Consider the following 18,966-nt stretch of genomic DNA (forward strand, 5'->3'; position numbering starts at 1 on the left):
TTCCAAATTTCAGGCATTCAAGATTGTTTTCTCATCACCATTGAGTATAAGGAGCATTTCTATCAAAGAGACTTTATCTATGCTTATTTAAAGAACGAAGTGTCCTATTCTGGAGAAAGTAATTTTCAAAAACAAAATCTTGCATATGTAATACTTGGTAAAACAATGTGCGGATGAAAACACTGGGTGGGGACTTGGCAAGAAGCTGGAGTCTGATAATCATCTAGAGACAAGGCAGAGCTGGGCACTGTGCTAGGCAGCTTTCGTGTATCATCTCGTGCCATCTTCATAGACTTCTTGTTTGACTCAAAAATGGCTTGGAAGCTACAGAGCCTCAAAAGGAAAGGTGGGCTAAAGATGGGATCTTGAACAGTAGAAAGAGGTGGGCTAGAGAATGGAAAGTCTAAAATTGCTTGGGAAACCGTCACGTATAACTTCCTCCAGAAGAAGACTCTTGAGTACTGGAGTTGAAGTTTGCAAATAACCGGCAGCTGCTCTCATAAAGAGAAGCTTTGAGAGATCATTAGTGTCAATAGCAAACCTGCTGCTTCCACAATTTTTCCTGAACTTTGTCTAAAAGAAATGCTCTAGAGCCTTATTTTGTAATGACTTTGAAAATTAGCCTTGGCTTCTAGTTAACCAGGGTTTGAAAAAGTCACCATTGTGTCTCATTTAATTTCCTGACCAAAAAAAAAAAAAAAAAATTGACTAAATTTTTGCTGTGAGTAAAAACTTCCACTGTAAAGAATTGTGTTTTCAGGGGAGTTCCCATCGTGGCTCAGTGGTTAACGAATCCGACTAGGAACCATGAGGTTGCGGGTTCGATCCCTGGCCTTGCTCAGTGGGTTAAGGATCCGGCGTTGCCATGAGTTGTGGTGTAGGTTGCAGATGCGGTTTGGATCCCGAGTTGCTGTGGCTCTGGTGTAGGCCGGTGGCTACAGGTCCAATTCAATTCCTAGCCTGGGAACCTTCATATGCCGCGGGAGCCGCCTGAGAAAAAGCGAAAAGACAAAAAAATATGATTTAGTTTATGATTAAGAAAAATATGTATATCTCCATCTGATTTTCTTCATCCTGTTAGCGTACCCGTTATAACACACAGAGAAGGAACAGCCTCTGAGAACTGTTGTTTCTTTAGCTTTGTAATTCATTAGAAATATGTTCTAACATTCCTCAAGGGAGAACCCAGGTAAACCACAATCTAATCTGTTTGTCATTCCGCCCAGAGCGTTTTACACTAATCATATTCATAAGATCTGTCTTGAGGTCTAGGGAGATAATATTCATAGTGGATGGACACTTATGTGCAGTTTTTTTTACTAACTTAGGTGAAAAATGCATCTAACTTCTTTTCTGCTTTACATAAGAAATGCTTTTTTTAGGAGTTCCCGTCGTGGTGCAGTGGTTAACGAATCCGACTAGGAACCATGAGGTTTCGGGTTCGGTCCCTGCCCTTGCTGAGTAGGTTAACGATCCAGTGTTGCCGTGAGCTGTGGTGTAGGTTGCAGATGCGGCTCGGATCCCGCGTTGCTGTGGCTCTGGTGTAGGCTAGTGGCTACAGCTCCAATTCGACCCCTAGCCTGGGAACCTCCATATGCTGCAGGAGTGGCCCAAGAAATGGCAAAAAAAAAAAAAAAAAAAAAAAGAAATGCTTTTTAAAAATATTTCATTAACTTGAGCACTTATTAACTTAAATAAAATATGTAGCATTATAGGAGATCCTTAAACTCTGTGTACATCATTGATATCTTCAGAAGAAATATTTGTAAGATCTATAGAATCTCCAGGCTTGGGAACATGAAAATGTTTGGACAGGCTTCTACTCTTGTGAAATATTGATTTTTTTCTTTTTTTGATCTAAGGATCTTTGTGTTAATTCACAAAGAATCCCAAATATGACCATTGTATTCTGGAAACATACCATTTATTTATAAGTTAAGATAATAGGTTCGAATCCTGGTTACACATGAGAATTTCCTGCAGAGCATTTAAAGTATTCTAATACCTAAGCTTCAGCCTAGATCAAATAAATCAAAATCATGAAATCGATAAATTTTGAAATGCTCTCCAGGTGATTCTAATAGTCCACAGTGATTGGGAACCACTAGGTTAAACTGATTTCTCTCAGCCACCTGGGGAAAAAAAAATGCTGGCAGAATATAAGCGGCTAAAATGAGTAAAATACAAGTGCATTGGACTTCACACATTGTATTTTTAAAAACACATATACAGGACTTACTAGATGTCAAGCAGAGTGTTAAATGGTCGATTCATTTAACCCTTGAAGCAATTCTATGAGGTCTACACTTTCTCAACCCCATTCACAGATGAGGAAACGGACTTGAACTTCCACAGGCTTACTTGCAGCTGGTGAAGGGCTGAGCCTACCTTCTGCATCTGTGTTCCAATCCATTGGTTCCAAAGTGTGGTTCCTGCATCAGCTGTGTCAGTCTCAGCTGAAAACTTGTTAGACATGCAACTTCTCAGACCTCATCCCTGGAGTTCCTTATTCACTAAACCTGGTGTGAAGCCTGAGCATTTACATTTCTCAGTTTAAGGTGATGCTGCTACCGGACTGGCAACCACCTGGAGAACCACTGAGAATCACGGTACTGTCTACACTACCTCTCTAACCAGCCCGCGGGGCTCCACTCCAGAAGAGTCTTTTTAATTATAAGAATAATGTAAGTGTAAACATTCAAGTCTTAATAAACACATAACATCTTTGTTAGAGTCACGCTTGTTTATTTTGAAGAGATATTGGCGCTGGCCTTGTTTTCTGGGGTTTTGTGATTTTCTTTTTTTTTTTGGTTTTGGTTTTTATTTATTTCTAATTTTATTGAAGTTTAAATTCAATTCAATTTTAATTTCACTGGAGTTTAAATTTTATAGTCGACTCACAATGTTGGATTAATTTCTGTTGTACAGCAAAGTAAATAATCAGTTACACATGTGCATATATCCATATACATATATCCATTCTTTTTTCCCACATAGGTTGTTATAGCATCTTGAGTAGATTTCCTTGTGCTATATATGTCATAGGGCTTTGTTAGTTATCTATTTTGTATACAGTAGTGTGTGTATGTTAATCCCATCCTCCTAATTTATCCTTCCCCCCCCACAGTGTCCCCTTTGGTAACCACAGGTTTGATTTTGAAATCTGTTGAGTTTGTTTCTGTTTTAGAAGTAAGTTCTTTTGTATCATTTTTATTAGATTTCACATATGAATGATATCATATGATACTTGTCTTTGACTGCACTTAGTGTGATAATCTCTAAATTGATCCAAGCTGACGCAAATGGCATTATTTTGTTCTTTTTGTGGCTGAGTAATACTCCATTGCATATATGTACCACATCTTCTTGATCATTCCTACAATGATGGACATTTAGTTGCTGCTGTGTCTTGGCTATTGTAAATAGTGTTGCAGTGAACACTGAAGTGCATGTATCTTTTTGAATTATGATTTTCTCCAGATATATGCCCAGGATGGGATTGCTGGATCATAGGGTCATTCTATTTTTAGTTTTTTGGTTATACCAATTTACATTGCCACCAACAATAGAGGACAGTTCCCTTTTCTCCACACCCTGTCCAGCATTTTTTGTTTGTAGACCTTTTGATGATGGCCATTCTGACTGATGTATGGTAATACCTCATCATAGTTTTGATTCACATTTCTCTAAAACTTAGCAAAGTTGAGTATCTTTTCAGGTGCTTTTTGGCCACATGTCTGTCTTCTTTGGAGAAATGTCTGTCTAGATTTTCTTCCCATTTTTTGATGGGGTTGTTTGTTTGTTTTTGTATAAAGCTGCATGAGCTCTTTGTATATATTGGAGATTAATCCCTTGTCCTTTGCTTCATTTGCGAGGATTTTCTCCCATTCTGTCGTTTGTGTTTTTGTTTTTGTTTTTGTTTTAATGGTTTCCTTTGCTGTGCTAAAGCTTTGAAGTTTAGTTAGGTCCCATTTGTTATTTTTATTTTTGTTTTCACTACTCTAGGTGGATCCAAAAAGACATTGCTGCAATTTATGTCAAAGAATGTTTTGCTGTGTCTTCCTCTAGGAGTTTTATAGTATTTGGCCTTATGATTAGGTCTTTGTTCCATTTTGAGTTTATTTTTGTCTATGGTGTTAGAGAATGTTATAATTTCATTCTTTTGCATGTTGCGGCACAGTTTTCCCAGCAGTTTTCCCAGCACCACTTATTGAAGAGACTGTCTTTTCTCCATTGTATATTCTTGCCTTCTTTGTCATAAACTATTTGACTTGGTGTGGGTTTATCTTTAGGCTTTCTATCCTGATCTACTGATCTATATTTCTGGTTTTGTGATAGTATCATACAATTTTGATAGCTGTAGCTTTGTAGTATAGCCTGAGGTCAGGGAGCCTCATACCTGCAGCTCCATTTATATTTCTCACTATCACCTTGGATATCCAGTGTCTTTTGTGTTTCCATACACATTTTAAAATTTAAAATTTTTTGTTCTAGTTGTGTGAAGAATGCCATTGATAATTTGATAGGGATTGCATAGAATCTATAGATTGCCTTGGGTAGTATAGTCATTTTGAAAATATTGATTCTTTCAACCCAGGGGCATGTTCCATCTTTCAATCTGTTTGTGTCATCTATGATTTCTTTCATCAGCATCTTAGAGTTTTCAGAATGCAGGTCTTTGGCTTCTTTGGGTAGGTTTATTCCTAGGTATTGTATTCTTTTTGATGTGATGGCAAATGGGATTATTTCTTAAATTTCTCTATCTGATATTTTGTTGTTAGTGTATAGATATGCAAGAGATTTCTGTGCATTAATTTTGTATCCTGAGATTTTTACCGAATTCATTGGGTTGGCATTTTTGGAGGTGATAATTCAGTGTGTTAATTGCACAAGCTGCCACTGAGTTCTTCATTAGAGATTGAGAAAGTGAGATTGAACTAATAAAAAAGCAATGAAAACGCTGTAGATAGACGGTATCCTCATTTCACTATTTTTTTATTTTACCACAATCCAACCATTTCCCCTTTTAGGCTCTTTATTCCATAACATCATTACTCTCTTTTCCTTAGGCTAAGTAATTCAGTAGTTAGCAACATAATGCAGAAAATTATCATTATGGGCTCATTTGTAGCTGATTATTTAGAGACAGTTGCAAGTCACATTTTAAGCTAGTGGTATTAACCTTTTGTTTTGTTGGGACGAGATATATTGGAATTCTTTAATCATGACTCATTCAGTGATACAATATGATATATGTATATATTTGTTATATTTATGTATATATGGGTGAGAGAGAGAAAGAATTTCTGTTAAGAATATGAGATAGTATCAGGTAATGTTCAAAGCAGGAAAGATGACAAATAATGAATCCATAGATTATCTTTCTGGTAATATTTCAGCTTCAAAACATTAGTGTTTTATAAATCAAGCATAATATCCCACTATAGTTTCATCAGAGCTTAGATCTTTAGTATGCCCTTGTCCAATACAAGTGTGAGCTTTGATTTCTATAGGAATGTATTTTCAGTACTTCATTATTTATCTCTCAGTCAATAAATGTCACAATATATGTTTAAACTCAAAAGCAAAATAGAGCTATTACAAGAACATTTTGAATTCATTGAACGAAATCCTGTCTTCTTTTAAAACTAGTAATCCAGAGTTAAAAAAAAAACAACTAGTAATTAGGAAACATGGATACACTTTTATTCCATGACTTAGCAGAGAGTAGTCATCCAGTCGGATGATTTATGCTCCTATTGCATGGTTCCTTTGTCTGGCATATGGCTCAGTCTCTCCTTTCATAATCTTCAGACTGATGGCATCTAGGACCTGCAAGAGCAATAGACCACCAGGAGACAGAGCAGCATCCAGACCCTATCCATCACCAAGTGGAATCATATTTGTGGTGCTTTTTTCATAGCCACATAAAAATCAACTATTTCTTTTAATAAAAATATGTTCCATCTAAAAATATCATTGCAAAGCACAGAGGTGCTAAAAATTCTCTCTTGATGGGGCCAATAAAAATCAGATATATAATTTCTGAAATTATAGTCTCCTTTTTTCATGAGAACTGCATTCAGTTTTTGGATAAGGGAATATGATACTACTCCTGGTATAAATGACACCATTTATAAATGACGTCACTTATAAATGATATCATTTATATCATTTTATGAAACTCACTTTTTGTTTATATTCTTTTTATTCCTTGCTGTCATAAACAATTTGTATGAAACAGACTAAGAAAGCATCATTGTAGGTTTGAAAATCTCAGAAGAGGGTTCATCCCAAATATAGATATTATCGAACCTTTTTTATTGTTTTATTTTTTTTCTTTCTTCTTAACTTTTTTTAATGGCTCCAACTGTGGCATACAAAATTCCCAAGCTAGGGATTGAATGAGAGCTGCAGCTGCCAGCCTCCGCCATAGCAACACTGCATCTGAGCTACATCTGCAACCTGTGCACCAGATCCTTAACCCACTGAGCAAGGCCAGGGATCAAACCCACATCCTCATGGACACTATGTCAGGTTCTTAATCTACTAAGCCACAACAAGAACTCCTTTTGCTCTTTTAACTGTCTTTCTTAATATCACCTCATAGAGACAGCAAAACAGCTCAAAGCCTGAGGAGTTTTCCACCTAGAGAATTATGAATAAAGTTGTTCATGTGCAGGTGGTTGATATACAAGACAAGACATGGGATGTATGTATAATAAATGAATAATAAAGTCCTTTTGGACAATACTGTTCTTAAGATCCCAGAGCCCCTAAGTGAAATTTAAAATGTGAAAACATGGAGTTCCCATCGTGGTACAGCAGAAACGAATCCGACTAGGAACCATGAGGTTGTGAGTTTGATCCCTGGCCCGCTCAGTGGGTTAAGGATCCCACATTGCTGTGAGCTGTGGTATAGGTGGCAGTCATGGCTCGGATCTGACGTGGCTGTGGCTGTGGCATAGGCCGGCAGCTGTAGCTCTGATCAGACCCCTAGCCTGGGAACCTCCATATGCTGGGGTGCAGCCTAAAAAAAAAGCAAAAAAAAAAAAAAAGTTGAAGATTTAAAATAAAATGTGAAAACATGCATTACTTTTTAACTTGCATACTGAGAATAATAATAGCATCCACCTCATGGAAGTGTCGTGAATCCATAGTCATGCCGTGGATGTGTTTGATAAATACAGTAATGGATTAACCAGAAACAGTCCTTGAAAGCATCTTTATGTGATGTTCCTAAAGCTCAAAGCTTTATGCTTAAAATTGTCCTTGCCATTTTCAAAAGCATGGCCAGAACTCTTTAGATTATGTCCATTTCTAGCTGTTCCTTAGGATATCACCTGTCCGTCCCAGTCAGTGATGTGATCCTCCAGCTCCCTTTTTTTGTACCTGTTTCTCTTCCTGCCTGTTGCCTACAGGAACATCTGTGCTTAGCTGACTCCTGAAGATACCAGTCTCATATGGAACAGTCTCCCTAAATTAGTCCTAGATCTTTCACCTCTCAGGGGTGGCTGGTCACATGGGAATGTGCAACTGACATGTTAACATCCAACTAAAGACAGCACTGTGTGTAGAATATGATCACGACTTCAAAAAAAGTGTGTGTATATTTATATGCAGAAAAATGAAGCAGAATTACGTGAGTTAATTGCATTTTATGTCATTTTATTTCTTTTCTCAACTTTTTATCCATTTTCTACAATGAGATTGATTGACTAGGGTAGGAGTGGTAACAGAGAGGATTTTTTACAAGTCTCATCCCCACCCCCTCGCCACCTTAAAAAGTTACAGTTTTTTTTTTTTTTCTTTTTCCATGTCTTTACTTCCAATAAGGAGAACAGAATCGTTTTGTGAGCAAGTAATAAAGTTTAATAGTTTGATGATAATGAGTTCATATTCCTAAACTTCAGCATTCGTTCTGAAACAAGTCACTTCAAAGCAATGCACGAATTTCACACTTTCCCAATTTCCGTAAAGTATTTCTCCATGTGAACATTTTCTAACATATTTGCTGATGTTTTGTATCTCCAAGTTCCCACCACATAGAACACCAAATTCTTTCCCACTTCTGATGCTCTTTAAACATGAAAACCCTCATCATTCTGCCCAAGCCAGAGTTTGACACTTTTCTGTCCTTTTCTTCCTCACATTTCCTAAAACAGTGATTCACCTGTTGTTCGTGTTCCTGCAGTATCTTGCTCTTCCACAAGATCTTCTGTCCTGGTCTTTATTACATCAGTGCCAATGACTTATTCATTTAGGTCCCAGTTATTGATTTCCCACATGGGTGACTGTAGCACGGTCTCTGCTAACTTCTTGTCTGTGCCCAGGTATATTCGTGAATTTTCCAACAGCCAGGAACAAAGTGCATGCAGTTGTTAGTCCTCAGTGATATTTAGTCTGAGCTCAGTCTGGTTATGTGATGATGCTATGATACTCAAGGTGGAGCTGCTCTTGGGAATGGCAGCCTCCTGGAGTCTTCTTCTAGACTTAAAGCCTAGGGAAGTTCAACCTGGCCCATCATCCGTGGGGTCATTCTAGCCGCATGTCAGCCTCCTCTTCCATGACTCAGTAACTCCTGTCCTCCTCCACCCAGTGTCTGCCCTCACTGATCACACTAGAAGTTCTCATGTCTTGTCCAGGGGGACTTTCAATCCTCAGTTCATTATCCATTCCCAAGTGACTCATCCTGAATGACTCGGTGCCCCTGCCTTCTCTAGCATCTCCCTGGTGATTCCTTCATTTGCCTCCCGGAATTATTTTTGAAAACTCTTTCTGGGAAGTTTTAAGATATTTGACCCAAATAACAACAACATCTCCAGCAGTTTCAAAAAAAAAGGGGGGGGGAGTGTTAATACTCCCACAGCCTTAAGCAATCATACTAATTATCTTAGAGGAAGTCACAAAATGTGACAAGGACAGAGTGGTAATTGTAATGTTCATTCTCTGATACGATCGGGCTATAAATACTGTCTTCTAAATCAGAGTAAACAGCGTACTTTTAAATATGTTCTTGAAATAAGTTTGGCACTTTGTATATCCAAGTCTTCTGGCCTGTTTGTTCCTATGGACTAAACTAGAGTTCATATGAATCAAAGCATAGGAAGATTCATGGGCGGTATTAATCCTGTGACTTTAACAGTCTGGGCTAGAAGCTTAATGGGCACATGCTTTTCTTTATCCCTTATGTAATGGTGTCTGTAATTGACTGTGATGAATTATTCCACCTCTGTGGGCGGTTGGCCGGTGCCAAGTGGAGTGATGCGTCCTGATTTCATTAGTCCATCACTCTTCCTGAAATGGAGAGTTTGCTACCTGCACGGATTGCCTGAGATCGCACAGATCCCATCTGTGCGCTGCTCGTAGGAGCATGAGCCCAAAGGCAGCACCAGCAAGTAAAGGTCAAAAGATCCACGGTGGCTTTTCAAGCCAAGCTTATTCAGAATTGGTTCTCCTGAATGCTCAGTTGGCAGTTAATAAAAAGAGAGTTGACCAACTTGCCCCAGTTGAGGCTCGCCCTTCACCTACAGCCTAAACCATTTGGCTAAAGAATGTATTGCAGTAAAAACAGAAGTGTTGACTGACAAATGATCTGTTTTTGTAGGTGATAAATTGGGCATGGGCAGATGGGCTACCTTTTGGAGGATGGAGGAGAGGGTCGAGGTGGAAATGGAGAGCATCCATCCTAATTCTTGCAGTGGGTCCCTTCCCTACCTAGCAACCTCTTGTCCCTCAAGTGGAACTGGATGGGGGCAGGTCAAGGAAAATGCAGAAACCCATCACAGTGGTGTGATAAGGAAGCACAGAGATGCCAGTGGGGGAGTCCTGGCAGAACACTAGGACTTGGTGGGGGTGGAAGAGTGACGGCATAGATGTGTCTCCAGGATAGAGAGGAGCCCAGAAGATGCATCGTATGATAGTAATCTTTACACTAAGGGACTATAAAATCATGGAACTTTGGTGATGGAAGGAATGTTGGAAACAGAGGCTTCCAAACTATTTAGTTTATAGCCAGTGAACCTGAAGCCCATAGAAATTCCCTTGAGATAACACGGCTAGAGAGTGATGGAGCTAGAAACATACCATACCATACATGTAATTCCAAACATACCATACATCTGTTGACTACTGATGTTTCCGGATCCTTTTCCTTGGTGTTCAGAGTATTTCTCAATGTTAATAGCGAATATTTCAGTTTTGTTTTCAGCATGTGGAAATTAGGGCATGTATAGTGCTTTCAATGCCAATAGACTTAACAAAAACAATCATCATTTGCTAAGTTGTCTTATCAGTAAGCCCCGTTATTCTAAGTAAACAATTGGTAGCACATTTAGGATTACAATGTTTATTAATCATAGTAATCCACATTGACTTGCAGCTCTTTCTCTGCACATGGAGAGGGCAACCTGGAGTAGATGAGTACGTGCTGCAAAGTAGGATACTTTCCAGCAGGATTTTTGCAAATCACCATCCATTTCCTTTCTCCACATGTAACCTTCAAATGAAGAATTGTGCCTTTTCTTTTAATGGAAGTGAAATTGTATTCCCTAGATGACCCTGGGTAAAGCACTTTGCTAAAGTGATTCTTCAGTTAAATGCCCACGAAGTAGGAGTGCCCTGGTGCTTTTGTGTTTCAGGTGTGTCATTAGGTGAGGCTGCAGTAATGAAGAGTCTGCCACTTTCCCTTCTTTCATGCACAGAGAAGAGGAGGGAGAGTGAGGACCAAAAGCCCAGGACTGGCTTTCCACACATCTTGTCATTTAATGTTCCTGTGGCTAGGAAAGAGCATAGAGTCTTCTTTCAAACTGGACACGGCTTAGAATGAATAAGGTCACTGGTGATAATTACTCAGGAGCAAGAGGCATTAAAAAAAAAAAAAAAAAAAAAAAAGACTGTTATACAGAGTTCCTGGCATGGTTCAGTGGTTAAGGAACCCAACTAGGATCCATGAGGATGCCTGTTCAATCCCTGGCCTCGCTCAGTGGGTTAAGTTTCCGGTGTAGCCATGAGCTGTGGTTTAGCTCGGATCCCACATTGCTGTGGCTGTGGCTGTGGCTGGCAGCTGTAGCTCCAGTCGGACTCCCAGCCTGGGAATCTCCATACGCTGTGGGTGTGGCCTTAAAAAGCCCCCCAAAAAAATAAAAAATAAAAAAAGCCATCATGGGAATTCCAGGAGATGTAGTCATCCTGTCTTTGACCCCTAGACAAGAGCATCAGACCGTCCCATTTTACAGGTGGGAAAACAGGTTTAGGGAGGAAAAATAATTTACCCAAGATGGTTTTTAGAAAGGAGAACGTCCAGGGGTCCAGCTCCGGGCCGCCTTCTGACTCCAGAGCATTTTCTGTTGCTTCTGTGCTTTCTTTCCCTGCAGTTCAGCAGTTCCCAGATTACTTACGCAAACATGCCATTTTGTGGCCATGATTGCAGGAATAAGGGCTGAATGCTTGAGGCAGATGAAACTCTAGCTCTTTCTGTGTGTCCTCAATTCATTGTGTGGGTGATGGGCGTGTAAAACGCCCTTGAAGGGCCACAGGCTTCTGACAGGAGCTCCCTGGTGGCTCCTCCTCGCATGCCCTCTCCCACGTGGAACCACACCCGCTCCTCAATGGCCCTCTTTGACCTCCTCAACCGAAAATCTCAGCAGAAGGAATTATCTGCCCCGGTGGAATTTCATTGCTTGTATTTGTAACACATCCTCCATGTGGCTTCCTGAATTAGAAACCCCCACTCCAGCCCTTCCCACCCCCACCTGCCTGTTTCTGTGGGGAGTCTGTCTTCCTGCCTTGCTCCTTGGTGACTGTCAACTCCTTCAGGGCCTCATTACCTCTTGCCTCAAAAATTTGAGGGACTTCCCTTAAGTATCTCTGCTAATCTCTGCTATGGTTTTTCCTTTTTTTTTTTTTTTTCCCAGATTTTTTTCCAAGGGGGATGGGGAGGCCACACCTGCAGCATATAGAGGTTCCCAGGCTAGGGGTGGAATCAGAACTGCAGCTGCCGGCCTACCCACAGCCACAGCAACACAGGATCCAAATTGCCTCTGTGACCTACACGGCAGCTCGCAGCAGCCGAATCCTTAACCCACTGAGTGAGGCCAGGGATCAAACCCAAGTCCTCATGGATCCTATTCGAGCTCATTACTGCTGAGCCACAACAGGAACTCCAGTTTTTCCTTCTTACATTGCAACCAGGGTCATCTTCCTGCAAAACAAGCCTGAAAACCGGATCAAGGCACAACCTGAGTGGTTCCTGTGGTGTTGTCTGTCGTCCATAGGCAATATTCATTCTTCCCAGAATAATATACAGTGTAGTCTGTTCCTTCGGGTAGGGTGGGGTGGGGCGAGATATCAGTCTCTCTTCAAAGAGAGAAAAGAGCGAGACAGAGCAAGAGAAACAGAAGAAGGAGGGGGGGAAAAGAAAGAAAATAGTATCAGTGTCTTAGGGTCACATCGTACAACGTGACTAGTTGTGCAACTTGCCTAGCTGCTTGAATGTGGCCTGCATGCTGCTTTCTATAGCCCTGAGTCCAGGCATTTGAAGGAGAGTCTGCAAGAAGAGACTCCTTTTTCTAATGGGCATGCAAACTCCTCTGTTTGCCAGATGTGTGCCCACAGACCTTCAGCCATCTGGGAATCAGTATCTTTGAAAAAGGGGTCCAGCCGCTCTATTTGGGTTGGCAGTGGACCTGGCCCTTCCCTCTGACAGACTTTGTGAGTCTCAAGGGTGGAGACAATGTCTTCAAAGGGCTTCCTCCACTTTAGTGGGAGTATGAATCACGGGGCGGGGTGTCTTGTTAAAATGCTGGTTCTGGGAGTTCCCGTCGTGGCTCAGTGCTTAACAAATCTGACTAGCATCCATGAGGAGGATGCAGGTTCGATCCCTGGCCTTGCTCAGTGGATTAAGGATCCGGCACTGCCATGAGCTGTGGTGTAGGTCACAAATGCAGCTCAGATCCCACGTTGCTGTGGCTGTGGCTCTGATTCAACCCTTAGCCTGGGAACCTCCATGTGCCTTGGGTGTGGTCCTAAAAAGCAAAAAAAAAAAAAAAAAAAAAAAATGCTGGGTAGATGGAAGGAGGGGAAAGAAAGAGGGGTGGATGGATGAAGCCATATTTCACACATACCACATACCACAGACCCAAAGATCCGTGTTTTCTAATGTCTTTAGAGAGAAGACGCCTAGTCAAGGGGAAACTATAGAGGAGAATTGTGAATTTCTTTTCCTTGAGTAAATGTTTTCTACAATTTAAGGCCAGACCCTAAATTCTTTAAAGGGATTCTCAGTAATTTTTCTCAGAGCTTCCCAGTAGCTCTCATCATAGAGCTTAGCCTCCACAGTAGCACAGACATAGGTGGATACAGGGGGTGCCTTCCATGTCAAATACCTACTGGTAACGATTTGTGTGCTGTGACATTTCGGTAATTTTTGATGGACTTGAGGCGGTAGTCTTGTTCAGTAGACTTGAAACTGTTCATTCCAACGTTTGTTTTCCCCTGAGAAATAAGAACAAGTGCATACTTTGTTATTGGTGATGGGCAAGCAATAAGGGTAAATACACTTTGCTTTGTTGGGCCACATACTCTCCACTGTAGAACTGGGGAAAGTGAGGTTGCCGAGAAGGGTGGGGGGCTGGGCTTACCTACTGGAGTCAGCAGGGGGCTGAAGGCCAGAGACGGGCCCTGTCACTTCATGGCTGAGTGATCCTAGACACCTCTCTGGGCCTCGTTGCCCTTTGCTGCATAGTGCATAGATCCAGCATATATTTATTGCCTGCTGACTGTGTATCAAGGCCCTCTACCAAGGACAGTGTGAGTGTGCTGAATTAAGTGACCACATGCTCCTTTTCTAGTCTTAAAGTCAGTGATATATGTGACTTACCAGAATGCACATGAATGAATGAATGAATACATGCATACATACATACATGTATATATGCATACATGCATAAACTCAACCTGTGGTAACAGCAGATTTAGGCACTTTTTTTTTCTTTTTCTTTTTTCTTTCTCTCTCTCTCTTTTTTTGTTTTTTATGGCTGCACCCTCAGCATATGGAAGTTCCCAGGTAGGTATTGAATTGGAACTGTAGCTGCCAGCCTGCACCACAGATACAGCAATGTAGCATCCGAGCCACCTCTGCGACCTACACTACAGCTCATGGCAATGCTGGGTCCTTAACCCACTGAGCAAGGCCAGGGATCGAATCTGTATCCTTATGGATGCTAGTCAGATTCATTTCTGCTGAGCCACAATGGGAACTCCTAGACACTTTTCAATTTGTTGCTATATTTGTTATTTCCCCCCCATCATATTTTTTTCTCGAAATTGAATTAGATATTTTCTTCAGATTTTAAGATAAAAGGTGTGCCAAATAAAAGATTGGTCTAATCCAAGCAGGACTGCTGCTTTGTGTGACTCTGGTTCTTAACAATGACTGTCGTTCCACCCTTGGGCTCTTTCTTGAAGTCCTTCTGAAAAGAAAAAACAAAAGAAGTAGTATATATTTTTGTTCTTTAGCAGCTAGTAGCAAGTAGCACAAAAGCAGCACTCAACTTTCTGACAATACTGTCTGGAAGAAAGTATTTGCGGCAGTTTTCAAAGGCAGGCATTCACCAACAGTGAATGCAACAGCCAGTGTTTGCTGGTAGGGTGACAGCAGTGGGACTTATTCCACTTCCAGAATTGAAGAGTGTTTCCTGTAGAAGCTGATAGGCATTTTGGCCTATTTATGTATTTAACTATCAAAAAAAAAGGGGTCACTCGGAATTCCCATCGTGGTTTAGTGGTTAATGAACCCAACTAGTGTCTAGAGGATGCAGATTTAATCCCTGTCCTTGCTCCGTGAGTTAAGGATCTGGCGTTGCCTTGACCTCTGGTGTAGGTCACAGACGCAGCTCAGATCTGGCATTGCTGTTGGTGTGTCATAGCCGGCAGCTGCAGCTCTGATTCAACCCCTAGCCTGGGAATCTCCATATGCTGTGGGTGTGGCCCTAAAAAGACAAAAGGATTACTGGGAGTTTCCGCTATGGCATAGTATGTTAACAGTCCGACTGCAGCAGCTCTGGTCGCTGCAGAGGCAAGGGTTCAATCCCTGATCCAGCACAGTGGGTTGAAGGATCCAGTGTTACCTCAGATGTGGCTTAGGTTGTAGCTGTGGCTGGGATTCAATCCCTGTCTGGGAACTTCCGTATGCTGAGGGTGCCGTCATTAAAAAAAGAGAGAGAGATTATTTCCAGCCAGATATAAGTCTATTAAAGTATCATGTGCTTTCCCTTCATGTCATTTACAAGTGTTCTCTCATGTCACACACATTAGAAGTGGTACAGAACGTAAGATACCCACATAGGGATGCGTTTCTGGTGTCTCTGCTCTCACTTCAGTGATCAAGAAAGGTGATGTTGACTGATCACCCAGCAATATTCCTGGGTGTTCAATGCTATCCCACCTTTGATACCAGGTACTTGGAACAAATAAACATTTTGAATCCGTCTTCCGGATCCATCTTACTGGGCTTTTCTATTTTGTTTTTGTTTTGTTTTTTGCTATTTAAGGGCCACACCTGTGGCACATGAAGGTGCCCAGGCTAGGGATCGAATCAAAGCTGTAGCCTACACCATAGCCAGCGCAATGTGGGATTCAAGCCACGTCTGCAACCTACACCACAGCTCATGGCAATGCATCCTCATGGATCTTGGTCAGGTTCCTTAACCACTGAGCCATGCAGGGAACTCCCAGCCTTTTCTTGAATATGTAGGTGTTACCCCAACCCCTACAACATGTAGAAAAAAAAATTAGTTAAAGGCTTAATAGCAAAGACAGCCATTAATGTATGTGTGTGTGTGTGTGTGTGTGTATATACATATATGTGTATATATATATATGATTATATATATATGTGTGTGTGTGTGTGTATGATCAAGTCACTTTGCTGTACAGCAGAAATTGAGAGAACATTGTAAGTCAACTATAATAGGAAAGATAAAAATCTTATAAAATTTCCATCAAATATTTATAAAAATAAAAGATTAATTTTATAGAGTTGCTACTGTGTTAAAAATAAAATTGCAGTAATTTAAAAGTATTTCTATTGTGCTCCAAGTAGGGGGACTATTTCAGAAAAAGAGTGGGTTTTAAACTCACCATTTTCAATCTAATGAATATGCTGATTTTTTTTTTTTTCAAATAAATCTATCCGGGCACATTAGCTAGGGCTCCCTTTCTTTTTATCTAGTTCTCAGATGCCAATGCGTAAAATCCACACACACCAACTCTTACACAGGCATAATTGGTGCTCAGAAATAGTTTGTGCCCCAGTGATGGCAGCATTAATATAAAGAAGTAAAGATAAAATGAACATTTCCAAGAATACTGGAAGGAAGGCATAGAATGAATCAAAGAATAAAGGTGGAGGAAGATCACATGACAAAAGAGAGGACAGAATGTTCCAGATGGCTTTTGGTGCTGTCAATAGGACATGTGTTTTGGTAACAGGACAGGTCTGAAAGGGCTCAAGTGGCTTCTCGAAGCCACCCTTCGCCTCCACGTTCAACTTAACATCTCCTGTCTTTCTTCCACATTCTTTGCCCTTGAATCCCCTTCCTGGGAACACCCTATTAAGGATGAACAAACAGTAGCAGTCCTCATAATCCTGTCTGTAAAATAAGAGAAGTATATGTTTGTGTCTTGCAAATGTGTCATGCTTCAATTAGCTACAAAGTTATTTCAATGAGAATATCAAAAACACGCATGTTGAATTTTACTCTTTCATAAATGCAGCTCTTTAAATTTGGCTCTAAGTGTGATTTCTCTCTCCTTAGTCTTAAGTCACCTCTCACATTCTCCTCTCAATGTCAGTAAGAATTCGAGCAGAGAAAATGCTTGTTAAAAAATAAATGGATTGAATATCAGTCATGCTGCATTTTTCTTCTTTTCCACTTCGTCCCTAGAGAACAAAGGGAATAAGGGTTAGAAATGCAGTCCCAGCTATAAATAATACAATTTCAATATAGAGAGAGTCATGCACGCCAATACATAGCTAATTTAAGAAAAGAATAATGGGATCAAAACTTAGCCTCGCGATCCCTATTTTGATCCCAAAGTTGCACATGACAGTGACGGTCAGTTGGGAACAAGGTTGCCTTTGAATCTGTTGAATTGATGGTGGTAAAACCAAAAGCAAAAGAGATAAGTGATCCCAGAGAGCTGCTCTTGTAAGGGTGGTACTGCCGTGGGTTTCTTAGGGTAGCAGACCTGAAGTTTATATTTTATGATACTGTCTCTTATGGTTGTGGAAACTGGTCCCAGGAATGTCATCCCTCTCACTCTATAGCTAATACAATGGGCACAATTAATCAGAGTGCTGAAGCTCACTGCCTCCTCCCAGCTCTCAAGGTGCCTCTCCTCTCCCATGTATTTTTCTGATATACTTCGTATTTATTATGATAATACCTCGGATTTGGTTTTTGCCATACCATTTTATATACTTTTCTCTTTTTTCTTTGAGAAATGCTATTCTAATTCATCATCACATTTTGAGGTTTCATGAAACTGATTTCATGTCTGCTCCCCATACTGTTTTCTTATCAATAGAGAGTCCCTAACACATTGTGCAGGTACTTGATAAGTATATTGATTTCCTGCTGAATGGCCTCTGCTGGGCTCATTAATTAACCTTCCCTGAGGAAGAAGGGCCAGTGATTGCTGGTTATATAAGTTTAGTAGTGAATGTTGGGTCTTATGCTGTAGCATTAGATAATCTTGCTGTTTTGCTTCCAAATCCTTATGTAACATGTTGGGCTTGTGTTTATAGTTATTAAGGTACCAACTCTGAGTCATTGAAAGCATAATTATACTTCTGGTATTAAGCAGAACTTCCTAGTAAGAATGGTGTCCATCTTTTTCTTTTTTTCTTTTTCACCTGTAACTGTAAGATGGGCTTGTAATTTTGTTATGGGTGAGAGGTTAAGAGAATTCGCAGAGAGAGGGAGGGAGGAAGAAAAGAGGGGGAGAGAGAGACTATGTCTATAAACTGAGGCGTGTAGGTTGATCTTGTGAATTTATGATTTTACGTTTTTGCCCTGGTTAGCCAGAACTTGAATGGTCAAATCATTCACATTTCATTTCTTGGCTTTTTTTGTCATATAATTTAGTAGTAGTATAACCTTATGATATATCATACAAGCCAGGATGTCTTGAGAATAAGGGGCGCTTTTATAATTAGCTGGGAATGAAAAGTACCATTGGAACCTGCAGGGTCACCTTGTCATTATTGCTTTTTTTTTTTTTTTTTTTTTTTTTTTTGTCTTTTCTAGGGCTGCACCCACAGCATATGGAGGTTCCCAGGCCAGGGGTCTAGTTGGAGCTGTAGCCACCGGCCTACGCCAGAACCACAGCAATGCGGGATCCGAGCCACGTCTGCGATGTACACCACAGCTCATGGCAACACTGGATCCTTAACCCACTGAGCAAAGCCAGGGATTGAACCCCCAACCTCATGGTTCCTAGTCAGATTTGTTAACCACTGATCCACGACGGGAACTCCATTATTGTCTTTTTTCTTTTAAACTCTTACTTCACTTGCAAGCCACCCCTGTCTAACTTTCAACAGAGGCAATGAAGGGCTTTGTATTGGTTCTGTTGCTTGTGGCCTGTGTGGCTCTGCCAGTGCTTTCTGGCTCTGTACCAATGCAGTGTCTCCCCAAGAGACCAGAAAGATGTTGGTCTCTCCCAGCAAAGGCTGTATCTGTTTTTCTGTGCTACGTGTGCAGGTGCCATCAGGGAATCTAATCTGAATCAAGCAGCAACTTTGCTCTCTAAGTATCATACTGTGATGGACCCAAATGCTGTAGCGTGAGTCAGTGTAACTCATACCACATTCTTCTCTTGAGCCAATCCTCCTGGACTTAGCCTTTTAAAAAATCTTAACCTGTGGGTAATTACACTAATAATATATCCAAAGTCAGACTA

At 40.7% G+C, this 18,966-nt stretch overlaps 1 protein-coding gene and 1 long non-coding RNA gene across 3 annotated transcripts in view; both read left to right on the forward strand.

Moving 5' to 3' along the window:
• CHSY3 (chondroitin sulfate synthase 3) overlaps positions 1-18,966 on the forward strand; it is a 335,981-nt gene that overhangs the window by 259,686 nt on the left and 57,329 nt on the right. The gene's annotated exons all lie outside the window — the stretch shown is intronic.
• LOC146405741 (uncharacterized) lies at positions 1,396-10,509 on the forward strand. The gene is made up of 2 exons (XR_014836647.1): positions 1,396-6,372; positions 6,977-10,509. It is a non-coding gene; the product is annotated as an uncharacterized LOC146405741 (long non-coding RNA).

The sequence above is a fragment of the Sus scrofa genome, chromosome 2 (assembly GCF_054392235.1).
Source record: "Sus scrofa isolate SSC_HxYL_T2T_F1_AM1 chromosome 2, Sscrofa_HxYL_maternal_Yorkshire_Landrace_v2.0, whole genome shotgun sequence".
In the NCBI taxonomy this organism is placed as follows: domain Eukaryota; kingdom Metazoa; phylum Chordata; class Mammalia; order Artiodactyla; family Suidae; genus Sus; species Sus scrofa.